Below are 16912 nucleotides of genomic sequence, written 5' to 3' on the forward strand. Positions count from 1 at the left end.
TTATGTATTTAGCTTCCTCAAAAGGGTAGGTATGTGTTTAGGCTAGGGGCTAGGTAAATAATATGGGTAAACAAGGAAAATCGTATAGGTAAAAATATAGGCTCAAGTTGGGTGCACGGGACATATTGTGACTAAGGCTGGCTAAGGCTTAATTAGGCTATAGCAAAGAATGCTTTAATCATTTCTTCATCAAGTATATGCTAGGATTTCGCCTTGATAGGTCCAACAGATATGTTCTAGAGCTGGTGAGGCATTTTCAGGTTTGTTTATATTTCAAGAAATTTCTCCTAACTTCACAAGTTCGATGTGATAAATAAATAGTTATGAAGGGGTTTAACTGGTTTAGTTCCACTAAAGAGATTAGGTTTTTCACAATCAACATGTTAAAATCCCTTTTTGCCTATCTAGATACGTTCATTCCTTTATCCCATGGAGTCCAATTATTAGCTTATTAGAAACTGGTTGTAGTTCTAAGTTTCACAATTAAAAGTTCAAAATTTTCAAAATTTTTTTTTAATATTTTTCCGGAATTTTGATATACAAGGATAATATAGCTGAAATTAAGCAATGTAATGATATGCAAGACATGAAATGAACTTGTAACCCCCCCAAACTCAAATCGGACATTGTCCTCGATGTCAACATAATATGCAAAATTATGAAAAACGTACAAAAATAATAAGAAAGCATATTATTTATTAAGCATGGAAAATTTTGGACAAAAAGCAAATAAAAGAGACCTATGTTTGCAGTTTAGGACTAAGGTATTTTACAATAAAGAACCTATCCTATAGTCCTAGCTCTAAAAGGTCTCTGATGGTGATGATAGAGATGCTAGCTCCTCTTTATCGAGCCTCTCCATTAGCATGTCCAGCTTGTTGTGGGCTTCTTAGAGGTTGTCCTCGATTGCTTGCATCCTGCTGTTGATGGTGGTCTCCATGTGCTATAGGTATGCGAGGACCGGGTCTGTAGGTGGTGGTGTTTATCATAAGAAAAAGAGCTCGCTGGTGTTTATCATGCCAAGGCTGTCACCACGGCCCATGATGGTGTGGGCGGCTAATCGGTGCATGTATCACAGGGCTGGACTTGTGATACCCAAGGATTTGGACTTGCTGGAGTTATATGGCTCCGTGTTCGGGGCAATGGAACTTCAGAAGTTGATGCTGTTGTAGAGCATGCGATTTCAAGGGATCTCTTATGGCCGGTGGTGTCGAAGCCGAAGATGGCATTGAACTCATCCATATTCATCACTCGGTCGACTTCAAGGAGGCAAAATTCAATTCTGCCTCTATCTTCCCTATTGATAGGCCATAAGGTGGCCTTGAAATTGCCCAAAAACTCCAGTGTGGTATCCCGGTATGCGGGAAATTGGAGTTGGGTGAACCTTGTCCACCCGATGCTATTGAGTAGTCCGTTAATCTCATCCTGCAGCCTGATTTGCTCTAGTAGCACAAAATCCATGTATTTTATGGAGCTAATTTTTTGGGTGTGAAGCCAGGTGTACATTGCCTTGTGGGCATCATCACCGAATCCCCAAGGAATGGAGATTTTGGGTTGTGGAGTGGCTTGTGGCTGAGGAGGGGCTGGTTGAGGAGAGGCTGCCCTTGTTCTTAGGCGTTGGGGTGTCGGCTGAGGGGGAGAAGGTGAGGATTCTCCTCCTTGCCTCAAGGAAGAGCCCATTCTTCATGCATATCACTTTGCAGGAGCCATTGTGTAACACCCCTATTTGTATAGCCTGGTATATTTCACTGTTCCAGTGACCGGTGTCAGTCTGGATAATTAAGAGAATTAAAATCACACCTAAGACACCTAATTAAGCCCTGAACACAAATAATTACTAATTGTCAAATAGTTAAGTATAAATAAGAAAAACAGAATATAAAAGGTTAAATGAGCCGGGAGTCACAGCGATGGGTGACCTTCCCGGGAAGTGATTGCGAGGTCAGTCTAAACTCAAATTTCGAATCGTAAAATGTGACGCTGCAGTCCTTAGGACTGTTGCGAACACAGTGGAAAAGAGAAAATCACGGAAAAAGATTGTTAAGCCAGTCAAATAATTAGGTCAGGGAGCCGGAAGAAATATTGAATTATTTACAAACTGGGTTGAACTGGCGAGGGGTAATTTGGTCAATTGACCCCGAGAGATGACTCTTGGCCTAACTATCAAATAAAATCAGAGAAAAGAAAATTTCGGAGTTGGGAATTAAATTAAAGAACTAATGAAAAAATAAATGAAAAAAAAAGAAAAAGAAAAGTTGAAAAGGTAATGACATCATGTGGTGACATAAACATGATGCAATAAATTTTTATTTTTAAAATTTGAAATTTTGAGATAATTTCTAACAAATAAAAGACAAATTAAGAAAGAAAAAAATTTGGTCTTCTTCTTCTTTAAGCCGTCCACTCTCTCTCTCCCATCTCTTTCATTTTCTTCATGAAACCTCCATTGAAGCCCACCTAAAGCTCCCTTAAACCCTAAATTGTGCCATGAAATCCCTACATCCCTTAACTAAAAATTGTGTTTGAGCTTGGATAAGAAGATTGGGAGTAAATAAATCAAGCAAAGTTTGAAGAATTGGAGATATAAATTCTGCTCACTTAAGGTAAGCTAATCTAACCTTTCTTTTTAGTATGCATGATGGATTTAGAGTAGAAATGGATGAGATTATATGAAGAAATTAGAAAAATTTCCATGATTAAGAAAAGAGAGAATTTTGGCTAGCATGTGTGGGAGTATAATTTGCATGGTTTGATTGAATTAAAGGGGAATATAAGCATCAAGGAGTTGAATGATTATGGTTAAATGCCTTGAATTAGCTAAATGCAATGAATTGGTGAACTAGGGTTTTAGACACTTAGGGTTTAGGAGTCAAAAATGTGAGAAATTGTGAAATTATGTGTTTGACCTAGTTTGAGGTGAGAAATGGTCATTTGTGACCAAATGAAGTGTGTTGGAAGTGTTGGAATTGAGTTTAAATTCGGATTGAATGTGGTCATGCTGCTGGCAGCAGGACCAAGGTCCCTTTGAGGGATCAAAACTAAAAATTTATAAGTCCAATTGGTATGAGACAAATTGGGAATGAAAATAGACACAAAATGACACAATTTTCATTTAGAATCATGCCCAAAAAGTGACCAAAACCTAGTGAACAAATTGACCAAATCAGGATTTTCTCAGTCTGACTTGTACAAAAATGACCAAATGAATAGTGTTTATTCATTTGGACATAACTTGGGCTAGGTAGGTCTAAATGACCTGAAATTTTACCAGTTGATAGTTGAGATATAGACCTAAAACTTTCATGGAGAACACAAACCCAAATTATTCCATTAACCAAGTCATTTGGCCACCCAAAATTAGTGACCTAAAACTGCTAGAACTAGAATTTGCCCAGAAATTTGGGTTAAGTCCAATCCGGCAACCATGATTCAAATGGCTATAACTTAAGCTAAAAAACTCCAAATGGAGTGATTCAAAAAGGAGAATAAAGTTAAGACAATAGGGAACATTTTCTATGAAGAAAGTTTTACCAAATTATAACAGAAAAATGACCAATGGAATAGTGCAATATAAGATACCAAAACTGAAAATTTGAAAATTTACCTAAAAGACTTAGATTTTGAGTAAACGACCAAAACCAACAAATTAGGAACCAAAATGTGGTATGTGGGTGAAATTAGAATTCCCATACCTATTAAGCATTAGAAAGTCAATAAATTGACTTGAATAGTATCATGAATAGTAACCCCGAAACACAAATTTTAAAGAACGTCAAGTTTAGCATATTAAAGCTAGGTATAAGTAGATTTGAATTTATTTTTGGAGTTATGATAAATGGTGATACTGAAACACTATGAAACTGTGTGTTTCAGTGGAAAAGAATTCCCATGAAAGAACCCGAGACATCGAGTCAAGGCCAAGAGGCGACTCGTATAAGGTTTGTGCACAACTAACTATTTTGTTACTTTTCACTTCTAAATTGATTTAAACAAGTTTATTTTATGATTTATAATTTTTTTGTGTTGAGGATTTTAATTTGTTGAATGAAATTGTATAAATTAAATGTAAATTTTCTTATGCATTTAAAAATTTATTGCATGGTTTTGAGGATTGTAAATTTTAAGTTTGATGTGTTGCCAACCTTGAGCATGAATTTATGATGATTAAATATGTTGATGATTTATAAACACTTTGTAATTAGAAATTGTTTTGAATATGATTTGAAACCACAGTTGACATGGCAAAATATGTTGTGAATTCTCATTAGCTTGTCTAGTGAGATATCTCCTCCACTAGATGGGGCGAGTTCCTTCCTCTCTCGTTTGCCAGTTAGGGAAGAGTTTGAATGAGTACTCATATATACTAGCTAGTCTTTGTTCCTCCCTTTTAGCCTCGGTTATTGGGAGAGTGTGAAATGTCGTGGTGTACAACACGGCATCTATTTGAATTTTGGGTCATGGGTTCAACTATGTGAATTGTTGGCAACGCCCTTTAAATTATGCATAGTTTGATAAATTGTGGTTGAAATAAATAATTTGTCAGTGATTCAAAATATTTTTGTATTGTTTCGGGATTTAAAAGAAATGTAGATAAATAATTACTATTTGATCAAAATGTTATTCAAATGAATAATTTGCATGAATGAAAATATTGATTTCTGAAGGTTATGAATTTTGAAGAATTTAGAAATTTTAAATTTTTATTTGTTATGAATTGTCAAGCATAACTTGTATTAAGTTTTAAATTATTAGTTTGTACACCACTGAGTTCACCACTCAGCGATAGCTTTGTATGCTGTCGCAGGTGAAAGAAAATATAAAGTAGCTGAGCAAGGTTACTAAAAGGTATAGTGAGACTATCTTCGGGTATATTATAGGTATACTCTTGTACTTTAGATTTTGATGTAATTCTGTAATTATATGTATGAAATTTACTTTGAGCAGTTGTACCAACTCTTTTATAATATATTTTTAGATTGTAATTAAATACAAATTATTATAAGGTTATCTTGAGATTTTATGTATTTATAAAGTTTTATACTACTAAATTTTTATGATCCCATGAATGTAAATATTAATTTTGTTATCTTAATGAGATATTTCAATGCTTGATTTAATTTAAACTGCGTATTGAGTTGCTTGCGTTGATTTGTGGAATGAGATTGAATAATGGAGTTGTGATTGAGAAAAATATTGGGAGTGTCTTTATTTTCAGGTTTTAAAGAACTGTTTTCTTAAAATACAGACGGCACTCTGCCGAAATTTTTGTAAAAATTACGGAGATTTTAAATATCTAAAAATTTGATTTATGTTTGGACTTTAAATAAATGTTTTTAATATCTGAAAAAAATTTTACCCACCAATTTAAAAATGAACGAAAATTGTTTTAAAATCTCTTGTAATATATTTAATGGGTTACCGGTAGGCGAAGTACGGTAATTCACTAGGTGTACTATGGGAGCATGTTACATCTTACGAGGAGTAGGGTGTGACACATTGATTAGTTTTGGGAAGGAGAAGACTAGGGTTTAGTGAAAGGAGAAGAGATTTGAGGGGTTTTTATAGGTTAAGAGGGGTGGAGATGAATGGTTTTATCTTTATGAATGGGTTTAAGGCGAGGGGTGCATTTAAAGAGCCATTAGGATTCTTCGTTTCATGCCTTTCTCGCCCCAGGAGTCGCGTCTACGACGAGATACACGGGTCATGTATCATTACACGGGTCTTAACATGTAGGGCCGTGTAAATTTCGGCTCAAAAATTTCAAATTCTCTCATAGTACACGGCCCGTGTAAATGAGCTCTGGGACCCGTGTAACTTAGTGCCTCTCGAGTTGCTTTGCTGGCAACATTACACGACCCGTGTAAATTACAAAGGGAACTCGTGTAACTTTCTGTCTCTCGAGTTAAAATTTTCAAGAGTTTTACGGTCTTTAAGAAAGTTACACGGGGCTTGTGAAATCAGTACATGACCCGTGTAATTTTCTGATTCTCTAAATTTTTCCCTTATGAAAAATTTTATCACCACAATGCATGAAATGGATGTAAAGGTTAGCAACAGAGCTACTTCCCCGGTTTTGTTCAATTTTCTCTTATGTGGTTTTGACTTGATGATTCCTCTCCTCTTTTGTTCTCTACTCCCCCTTGCTTTTTCTGGATTTGAGATCTTTTGGGATTCCTACAAAAGAAAATGTGAACAAATATTAACAAAATTAAAATAAGAAAGAAAGAAAGAAAAATTAGAAATTTTTTGGGTTGCCTCTCAAAAAGCGCTTGTTTATAGTCTTTAGCTGAACTTTGCTTTCATCTTTCATTGTCTGTCAGGAGGGTTTTCAAAGGTGCAATTGACTCCCTTCTCTATGGGTTCTCCTTGAAATTAAGGCTTTAGTCTCTGCCTATTGACTTTAAATGCTCTAGAGGTTTCGCTCCACACTTTTACTGCTCCATGTGGTAAGACTTGGGTTACTTTAAAAGGTCAGGACCATCTCGATTTCAGCTTCCCTAGAAAGAGTTTCAATATGGTTGAACAATAGGACAAGGTCTCCTTCTTTTATTTCTTTCCTTACTATGAGACTGTCATGCCATCTTTTAGTTTTATCTTTGAAGATTTTGGCATTTTCGTACGCATCCTGTCAAATTTCTTCCAACTCATTCAGTTGTAGGAGCCTTTTTTCACTAGCAGCTTTGAGGTCAAAGTTTAGGATCTGAATTGCCCAGTAAGCTTTGTGTTCAAGTTCGACAGGGAGATGGCATGATTTTTCATAAGCTAGTCGGAAGGGTATTGTGCCAATTGGGGTTTTATATGCAGTGTGGTATGCCCACAGTGCATCATTTAACTTTATGCACCAATCCTTCCTAGATCGATTTACAGTTTTCTCTAGAATCCATTTCAGTTCCATATTTGAGATTTTTACTTGGCCGCTGGTTTGAGGATGATAAGGTGTGGCCACCTTGTGAGTCACTCCATACTTTTTCAATAGTGTTTCGAATTGTTGGTTGCAGAAGTGACTTCCTCCATCGCTAATTATTGCTCGTGGTGTGCCAAATCTTGTGAAGATATTCTTCTTAAGGAACCTTGTGACCACTCTAGCATCGTTAGTTGGTGTGGCTATTGCTTCTACCCATTTTGACACATAATCAACACCAACCAGAATATACTTGTTCCATGGGAAGAGGGGAATGGGCCCATGAGTCTATCCTCCATACATTAAACAATTCTACCTCAAGTATACCATGCAGTGACATTTCATTCCTTCTTGAAGTGTTACCTATTCTTTGGCATTGGTCACAAGCTAGCACAAAGGATCTCACATCCTTAAATAAATGTGGCTAGTAAAACCCTGCTTATAAGATCTTGGTTTCTATTTTTGAAGTGCCAAAGTGTCCCCCATATAATGATGAGTGGCAGTGTTGCAAAATGCTCTCTATTTCCTCTTTCGGTATGTACCTTCTTATCAGCCCATCATTACATCTATTGTACAGCAGAGGTTCCTCCCACGTATAGAATCGTACATCATGCAGTAATTTCTTCTTTTGCTGATAAGTCATGTTTGGAGGCAATACCCTGCATACAAGAAAATTAACAAAGTCAGTATACCATGGAGCTTGGGAGAATGCTAGTAATTGCTCATCAGGAAATGAATCATCAATTGGTAAACTTGAAGTCTCCTGTGTAGTCCAATTTCAGCCTAGAAAGATGGTCAGCTACTATATTTTCAGATTCCTTTTTGTCCTTGATTTCAAGGTCAAATTCTTATAGGAGTAAAATCCACTGAATCAGCCTTGGTTTTGCCTCTTTCTTGTTCAAAAGGTATCGGATGGTAGCATGATCTGTGAATACAATGACTTTTGACCTAATTAGATAAGATCTGAATTTGTCCATTATAAACACCACTACTAGGAATTCCTTCTCTGTGGTAGCATAATTTATTTGTGCATCATCGAGTGTCTTGCTGGCATAATAAATGGCATAGAGTTTGTTATCTTTTCTTTGCCTGAGTACCGCTCCAATTGCAAAGTCACTCGCATCGCACATCACCTTGAATGGTTGCTCCCAATCTAGTCGCTGCATTATTGGTGTTAAGATCAGGGCTTTTGTGATCCTGTTAAAAGACAAGGCAATTTTCATCAAAATTAAAGGGAACATCTTGACTTAACAGGTTGGTAAGTGGCTTAGCTATTTTGGAAAAATCTTTAATGAATCTTTTATAGAACCCTGCATGTCCTAAAAAAGTTCACACTCCCTTGACTGATGTTGGTGGTGGTATGTTTTCGATGATCTTAATTTTTTCCTTATCAACCTCGATTACTCTTTTTGATATCAAATGTCCCAGAACTATACCTTCCCTTACCATGAAGTGGCATTTTTCCTAATTTAGGATCAGGTTTTATTCTTCACATCTTTCCAACACCTTAGATAAATTAGCTAGGCAATCATTAAAAGTAGTTCCATAGATAGAAAAATCATCCATAAAAACGTCCATGATATTTTTAATAGAATCAGAAAAAATAGCCATCATGCATCTTTGAAAGGCAGCAAGGGCATTACAAAGACCAAAAAGCATTCGCCTATATGCAAATGTTCCATAAGTGCAAGTGAACGTGATCTTTTCTTGGTCTTCTGGGTGAATAGGAATTTAAAAGAACCCCGAGTACCCATGTAGATGACAGAAGTAAGAGTGTTTCGCTAACCTCTCTTACATTTGGTCAATGAAAGGGAGAGGAAAATGGTCTTTTCGGGTGGCACTGTTCAATTTTCTATAATCTATGCACATTCACCAACCAGTGGCTACCCTCGTAGGGATCAGTTCATTGTTTGCATTTTGGATAATAATTGTCCCACCCTTCTTAAGAACTACATGTACTGGACTAACCCATTTACTATAAGAAATTAGGTATATGATACCTGCATCTAATAGTTTTAAAATTTCTTTCTTGACTACTTCTTTCATGTTTGGATTAAGTTTTCTTTGATGCTCGATAGTGGGTTTACTGTTTTCTTCCATAGATATCCTATGCATGCAAATCGACGGGTTAATCCATTTTAGGTCTTCTATTTTATACCCTATGGCCTTGTTATGGGTCCTAAGTTCTCTCAGCAATTTTTCCTCTTCTATCTTAGACAGGCTAGCGATGATTATAACAGGATATGTAGAGTTTGAGTCCAGAAATGCATACCTTAGTGAGGAGGGGAGAGGTTTCAGTTCTACCTATTTGGCATTTTCCTAGAGCTTGTCCTTGGGCTTTTCCTCCTTCAACTTCTCCATCTCGGAAGCTTGAGCTAAGGGTAAGGGTGGATGAGCTGCCAACTATTGTGCACAGGCTGCTATTTCTGTGTTTTCATTATTTACTGTGTGGCTGTGCACAATGCATGCTTCAAAAGGATCTTTAGGATGTATTTTATGAAATTCCTCTTCAACTTGTTTGTCAATTAAGTTAACCTTGAAGCATTCATCAAGTTCGAATTTGTGTTTTATTGTGTCGAACAATTTGAATTCCACTTCTTCTTCTCCTACCTTGAGGGTTAGTTGCCCATTTTTTATGTCTATGATTGCTCCGATGGTTGCCAAGAATGGTCTTCCCAAGATGATAGGGATCTGAACATCTTCCATCTCAAGGACAACAAAGTCTACTAGAATAAAGAATTTGCCCACTTTGATGGGGATGTTCTCAAGTATGCCCACAGGATATTTAACAGATCGATCAGCCAATTGTAGTGAAATTGTCATGGGCTTCAGTTCTCTGATCTCTAGCTTTTTGCATATTAATAGAGGCATTAAACTCACACTTGCCCCAAGATTGCAGAGGGCCTTATTTATTTTCTTGTTGCTAATGAGGTATGGTATGGAGAAGCTTCCTGAATCTTTCAACTTTAGAGGCAGTTTGTTTTGCAATATGGCATTGCATTCCTTTGTTAGAGCTACTGTCTCATAGTCTTCCAGCTTTCTTTTCTTTGACAGAATTTCCTTAAGAAATTTGGCATAGGATGGCATCTGAGAGAGTACTTCTATGAAGGGAATGTTGATATAAAGTTTCTGTAAAACTTCTAAAAACTTCTCAAACTGCTTATCCAATTTGGCTTTCTGAAATCTCTAAGGAAAGGGTAAGGGAGGCTGGTATGGCTTTGGTAACTTCTTTTTCTTCCCTACTTCTTCTTCCCAATCTTTCTTGGCTTCTTCCTCCTTTTTCTCTTCTTGGCTTTCAGATTTTTCTGAGGTTTCCTCTGTCGGTTCTTCCTCTGGTTATACTAGAGTTCTCCCATTCCTCAATGTAACTGCCTTACAATGCTCCCTTGGGTTCATCTCTGGTTGACTAGCAGTTTACTAGCAGCCTTACTTGAAGAACTTGCTTGCTGAGCAATTTGATTCTCTAGCATGTTGTTATGGGTAGCAAGTTGGTCCATTCTAGAAGTCAGTTGTTTAATCAATTTATTAAATTGTTATTGAGTTGCTAGGAAACCTTCCATCATGGATTCCATGGTCATCTTCGGTTCAGGTTGCTGAGGTTGAGGGGGCGGCGGTGGCTGTGCAAACTTTTGGCCTCTGTTCTAAAATCCAGGGGGTGCTGGTGGTTTGTATCCCTATTGTTTGTTTATTGGCTGATTCTGCTGATTGGACCATGAGAAATTTGGGTGGTTCCTCCATCCAGGGTTGTAAGTGTTTGAATATGAATTATTAGGCTGCCTCTGGTTGAAGTTTCCCCCGTTATTGACATAGTTCATCTGTTCTGTGGGAGGTTCATTGAAGCTATTATATTATGAACTCATGTATTATCCTCCATAGCTATCCTCATGTTAATTGTTTGCACCAATTGTGTTGGCTTGCATTTTGTCGAACTCTTTTTGAGCTGATCAAATTGAGCATTTATCATGCTTAGAGCGTCCACTTCCAGGACCCCTACTGTTCTCCTTGCATTTCCTCTTTCATTTGACTACTCATAATTATGATATGCAACCCTTTCTAGAAGTTCAAGTGCTTGTGACACTGTTTTCTCCATTAGGTTACCTTCTGCAGCCGAATCTACTGTGCTTCTTGTAAAGGGTAGTAATCCATTATAGAAATTTTGCACTAGTAGCCAATCCTCTATGCCATGGTGTGGACATTCCCTCTGCAGGTCCTTATATCTTTCCCATGTGTCATAGAGTGATTCACCTTCCTTTTGTCTGAAGGTGTTAAGCTCAAGCCTCAGTCTTGCAGTCTTTGCAGGTGGGAAATACCTTGGTAAAAAAGCTTATGAGAGGTTTTCCCAAGTAGTGAACGTTCGAGCTGGTTGAGAAAGTAATCACTTCCTTCTGTCTCGAAGGGAGAATGGGAATATTCTGAGTCTTGTGGCTTGATCAAAAACTCCATTCAACTTAAATGTGTCACAAAAGGCAAGAAAGCACTGGAGGTGATAGTGTGGATCTTCTGTTGGTGAACCTCCAAACTGGGTTTGTTGAATCATTTGAAGCCATGCTGGTTTTATGTAACACCCCTATTTGTATAACCAGGTATATTTCACTGTTTCGGTGACCGGTGTCGGTCCAGAAAATTAAGGAGATTAGAACCACACTTAAGACGACTAGAGAAGCCATAAACACAAATAATTAGTAATGTTCAATTAGTTGAGTATAAATAAGAAAAACATAACAGAAGAAGTTAAACGAGCTGAGAGTCACAACGATGGGTGACCTTTTCGGGAACAACTACGAAGTCATTTTAAACTCAAATTTCGAATCGTAAAATGTGACGCTGCGGTCCTTAGGACCATTATAAACACAGTGGAAAAGAGAAAATCACGAAAAAGGACTGTTAAGTCAGTCAAATAATTAGGTCAGGGAGCCAAAGGAAATATTGAATTATTTGCAAACCGGGATGAACTGGCGAGGGGCAATTTGGTCAATTGACCCCGAGAGCTGACTCCTGACCTAACTGTCAAATAAAATCGGAGAAAAGAAAATTTCAGGATCAAGAATTAAATTAAAGAACTATTGAAGAATTAAAGAAAAAGAAAAAAAATAAAAATGATACTTATTACATCATGATGATGACATCATATAAGATGTCAAAATTAATTCTAATTTTTCAACCTTTTTTGACCAAGTCAATTATGGGCATAAAAACAAAAATTCAAAAAGATTTTTTCTCACTTCTTCTTTTTCTTATTCCCGTAGCTCTCTCCTCTCCCTCTCTTCTTATTTTGTTCCACCATTAAAGCTTAGATTTAAGCTTCTTAAACTTTAGATTTCACCCCCTAATCCTTGAGAATAATTATAGAAACCATTAAATTGACCCTCAAGAAGAAGATTTGGAGCAAGAAATTAAAAGAATTTGAAGATTTGAGGGAGATTGAAAAAGCTTCAATTAAGGTAAGTTTCCTCTTTTAATTTAAATTTGAATTGAATTTTTAATATAAAGTTGTGGTTAAACAAGATTTTTATTGCATAAAAACATGAAAAATTTTCATGTAGAGGGACTAAACTGATTTTAGGCCAGCTTGGTTATGAGGATGATTTGCATGAACTGAATGGTTTGAAAGGGGTATATAAACTTTAGTTAGTTGAATGACTATGGTTAAAGGCATGGAATCAAGTAAATGCAAAAATTAGTGTGAATTAGGGTTTGGACATTAGGGTTTATGGACCAAAAATGTGAGAAATGAGTAAATGATGTCTTTGACCTAATTTGAAGTGAAAAATGGTCATTTGTGACCAAATGAGTTGTGTTGGAATGGTTGGAAATAAAGTCAAATTTGGAGGGAGTGTGAGAGACCAAAAATGAAATTTTACAAGTCCAATGGATATGGGACCAATTGAGGATGAAAATAGGCACTAAATGACACAATTTTCATTTAGGAAGCCTGCCCAAAAAGTGACTAAAACCTAGTGAACAAAGTGGCCGAAGTCAGAAAATCGCAGGCTGCCTCTGCACAAACTGGCCAAATGAATAGTATTTGTTCATTTGGACATAACTCGAGTTAGGTAGGTCAAAATGACCTGAAATTTTACCAGTAATTAGATAGGATATAGATCTAAAACTTTCATGAAGAACACCAACCCAAATTATGCCATTAACCCAATCAAAATACTGAGCAAAGTTGGTGACCTAAATCTGCAGAACTGCAGATTGCCATATGAACAGTAAAGTTTCAATGGCTATAACTCTCTCTAGAAAACTCCGATTTAGGCGATTCTTGAACCGATGGAAACATAAGACATAGTGGAACATTTGATATGAAGAAAATTAGACCAAATTATGGACCTAACTTGATCAAATTGCTAAACGAAGTTGGAATCAATAATCTGTCAGAATAAAATTCTACAGCATGAACAGTAAACATAATTTATTTATAACTTGAGCTAAAAAAACTCCAATTGGGGTGATTCAAAAAGGAGAATAAACTTAAGACAATAAGGAACATTTTCTATGAAGAAAGTTTTGCCAAATTCCAACAGTAAACTGACCAATGAAACAGTACAATTAGGGACACCAAAATTGAAAATTTGGCAATTTTGCCTAAAAGGACTTAAGCTTTGAGAAAATGACCAAAACCAACAAATTTAATGACCAAAATGTGGTATGTGGGTGAAGTTGGAGTTCCCATACCTATTAAGCCTTAGAAAGTCAACTATTTGACTTGAATAGTATAGTGAATAGTAACCCGAAGCACAAAATTTCAAGAACGTCGAGTTTAGCACGTTAGAGCTAGGTAAAAATGAGGCTAAATTTATTTTGGATTTATGTTAAGTTCTAGTACTAAAACATTGTAAAATTGTGTATTTCAGTGGAAAAGAATACCGGGACAGAACCCGAGGAGTCGAGCCAAGGCCAACAGGCGACTCATTTAAGGTTTGTGCACAACATCACTATGCTTTAAAATGTAGTGATAAAGTGAATGAAATATGTATTTTACATTTGCTTTGAATTGTTGAAAATTTATTTGTGACATTAGTTATGATGTTTTGATTTAAATTGTGAAAGTTATTGTGTATATTTGAAATGACAATGTTTAGCAAATTGTTAAGATAAATTTTGAAACCACAGTGTCATGACCATATATTTGAACACCTCACTAGCACGACTAGTGGGGGTAATTAGTTTCCAATTTTGATTCCTTCTCTGGAGAAGTGTTGAGGTGTTCCAGTAGAAGAGGATGTGAATGGATATCCATATATTTGAGCTAGCTAGCATTGTGATGTGATTTCTCTTTAGCCTCTGGCTATTGAGATTCTATTTATTTTGAATGGCATGTTCTAACTGTGGGCTTTATGAAATGTGTTTTGATACTTTGAAATGAACTTGGTTTGCATTTAAAATCTCACAATGCATGATTTGTACTTAATTCTCATGTTCAGCCAAATTTTTGAATAAATGTGATTTAAGTTTTGCATAAAGATTATTTTAGTATGTTGTGCACCACTGAGTCCTAGTACTCAGCGATAGCTTTTATTGCTATCGCAGATTTAGAGACTAGAGGAGCAAAGAGATCGAGTCTTGAAGATTGAGGATCATTCAGCTTGAAGTCTTCGGGTATAATTTATACCCTAACTGTAAATATTTCTTTTGATGTATATATATTGCACATAAATGTATGGACATGTAAAAATGGGTCTTGAGCAGTTTGTATAAAATTTGTATAAAGTTGTAATATATATTGTAGTTTGAAACTCTCTTAATGTAAATTTTATAAGAATGTATATAAATTGTTTTGTCTCTAATGAAATATGAGTACAACTATTTTATTTAATTTAAATGAAATGTGTTGCTAGTATGCTGAGGATTTTTGAATTTTGAACTTGAGAAATTTATTGAAATGATTGTGAAATTGATTGAGTTTGATTGTGAAATTGAAGTAGTAGTTGAGAAAAATTTTTAGAAGTGCTTTTTACAGGTATTTGAAGAACTGTTTTCTCAAAATACAGAGGAAACTCTTTCAAAATTTTTATAAAATTTGCGGAAAAATAAAATGGACCAAAAATATTAACTAGATTTACTTTTAATCATATGTTTTAAATACCTATTAGAAAATGCTCACCACTTGTCAAAAGTAAGAAAATTGTTCAAAATCCCTTATAGGGTACTTAATGAGTTATTGGTAGGTGAAGTTCGGTAGTTCATTCGGTATTCTACGGGATCATGTTATGCCTTACAGAGGGCTAAGGTATGACATGTTTTAGTGGTATTAGAGCAAATTTTTGAAGTATGTTTTAACTTGAGAATTTGTGTCTTTTCTTTGTTAAGTACAACTGCTCAATGTCCATTTTTGTTACATACAGTGCATTACATCATAAATATGAACTAACGGAGGGAAATCTCCATGTGTTATTTGTTCAGGAGATACCCTACTTCAGATTGAAATGGAAGAAGGGGATCGCTCAGTTGAGCAGTTTGATGAAGCTGAGGCACAAGGGGAAGCCCCAGCTTTACCGAATGTCAGTGGATCCGTAGCACCAGCCCCGCAAATGCCGTAATTTCCTACACAGTTCGCACAGCAGATGGCGGCAATGTTTCAACAAATGGCTGGGGGTATGCCTGTTCATACTCCACCACAACCACCTGTGGCACAACCATTGCCTCCAGCCAGACAGTATGACAAGTTATTGAAGTATGGGGCTACAGAATTTAAGGGTACAGTGGACCCTTTGGAGGCAGAGCAATGGCTTGAAAGAATGGAGAGAGTATTTAAGAAGCTGCACTGCCAAGATAAACTGAAGTTTGAATACTCTGTGTCGCTACTGCAAGGGGATGCATATGATTGGTGGAAGACCATCCCCCACAGTTTGGTTGAACCACTAGTGCTGACCTGGGATGACTTCATTAGAGAGTTCAGATAGAAATACATCCCAGATGCATATGTTGATCAGAAACTACAAGAATTTTTGAGTTTGAAACAAGGAAATCGATCAGTGGCAGAGTATGAGAGAGAGTTCTCCCGCCTGAGTCACTATACGGGGAGTCTCCTTACTACCAGCAAGGCAAGATGCAAGAGATTTGAGATGGGTTTGAAGCCCAGCATAAGGATGCAAGTTGTGGGATTTCAACACAGCAACTTCTCAGAGCTTATGTCTCAAGCACTTGAACTGGAGAGAATTGAATCAGAAGCAACCCCAGTAAAAGAAAAATCAGAAAAAGCTGAGAAAACAGAAAAAGACAAGGGGAAAAAATCAGTTGAACAGAGTTCTGGTGCTACCTCTGGAAAAAGAAAGAAGTTTAGTGGACCCAGCAGGGGTCGAGGTGGAAGATTTGGTAGAGGCAGATTTTCTGGACAGAGACCCCCTAGGTCCAGTCGCAATCGAGTGGGTTCACATTACGCCACCGTGAGACTTGTGGCAAGATTCATGGGGAGTGTTATTGGGCCACCGGAGCTCGCTTTAATCATGAGGCAAGGGTTATTTAGCAAGAGACTGCACTAGTGCTCCGTCTTCGAGATATGGTCTAGCTCCTACTACTGCTGAGGGATCTATTCAGAGTCCTGCTCCCAGAGGTTCACAATCAGTTGGCAGAGGAAGAGGTAGAGGTAGAGGCATTACTTCAGGCAGTCAGGGCACAGTTGGTCAATCAGGACAAGGAAGTGCTTCAACCAGAATCTACACAATGAGACAGCGAGAAGAGGCTGAGACTTCTGATGTGGTAGCTGGTACATTCTCTATCTCTGATCAAGAAGTATTTGTATTGTTTAATCCGAGTTCAACCCATTCATATGTTAGTGCTAGCATAGTCAGTTCACTTACTGTTCTATGTGTGCAAATAGCTTTTGAAGTGCTAGTAACTAGTCCGTTAGGACAAGAGGTCCGGGTCAACAGAATCTATAGAGACTGTCCTTTGGTGATCCAAGGACATGTTTTTCTGTCAGACTTGATTGAAATGCCCTTCAGAGAGTATGATATTATCTTGGGCATGGATTGGTTAGCCAGGCATCATGCCATGATTGGATCAGAG

General features: G+C 36.9%; 1 non-coding gene across 1 annotated transcript; it reads left to right on the plus strand.

Annotated features, from left to right (window-relative positions):
* Window positions 1-11079: 11079 nt before the first annotated feature.
* Window positions 11080-11186, plus strand: LOC131178099 (small nucleolar RNA R71). The gene has a single exon (XR_009147232.1). It is a non-coding gene; the product is annotated as a small nucleolar RNA R71 (small nucleolar RNA).
* The last annotated feature ends 5726 nt before the right edge of the window (window positions 11187-16912 follow it).

The sequence above is a fragment of the Hevea brasiliensis genome, chromosome 2 (genome assembly GCF_030052815.1).
Source record: "Hevea brasiliensis isolate MT/VB/25A 57/8 chromosome 2, ASM3005281v1, whole genome shotgun sequence".
NCBI lineage: Eukaryota > Viridiplantae > Streptophyta > Magnoliopsida > Malpighiales > Euphorbiaceae > Hevea > Hevea brasiliensis.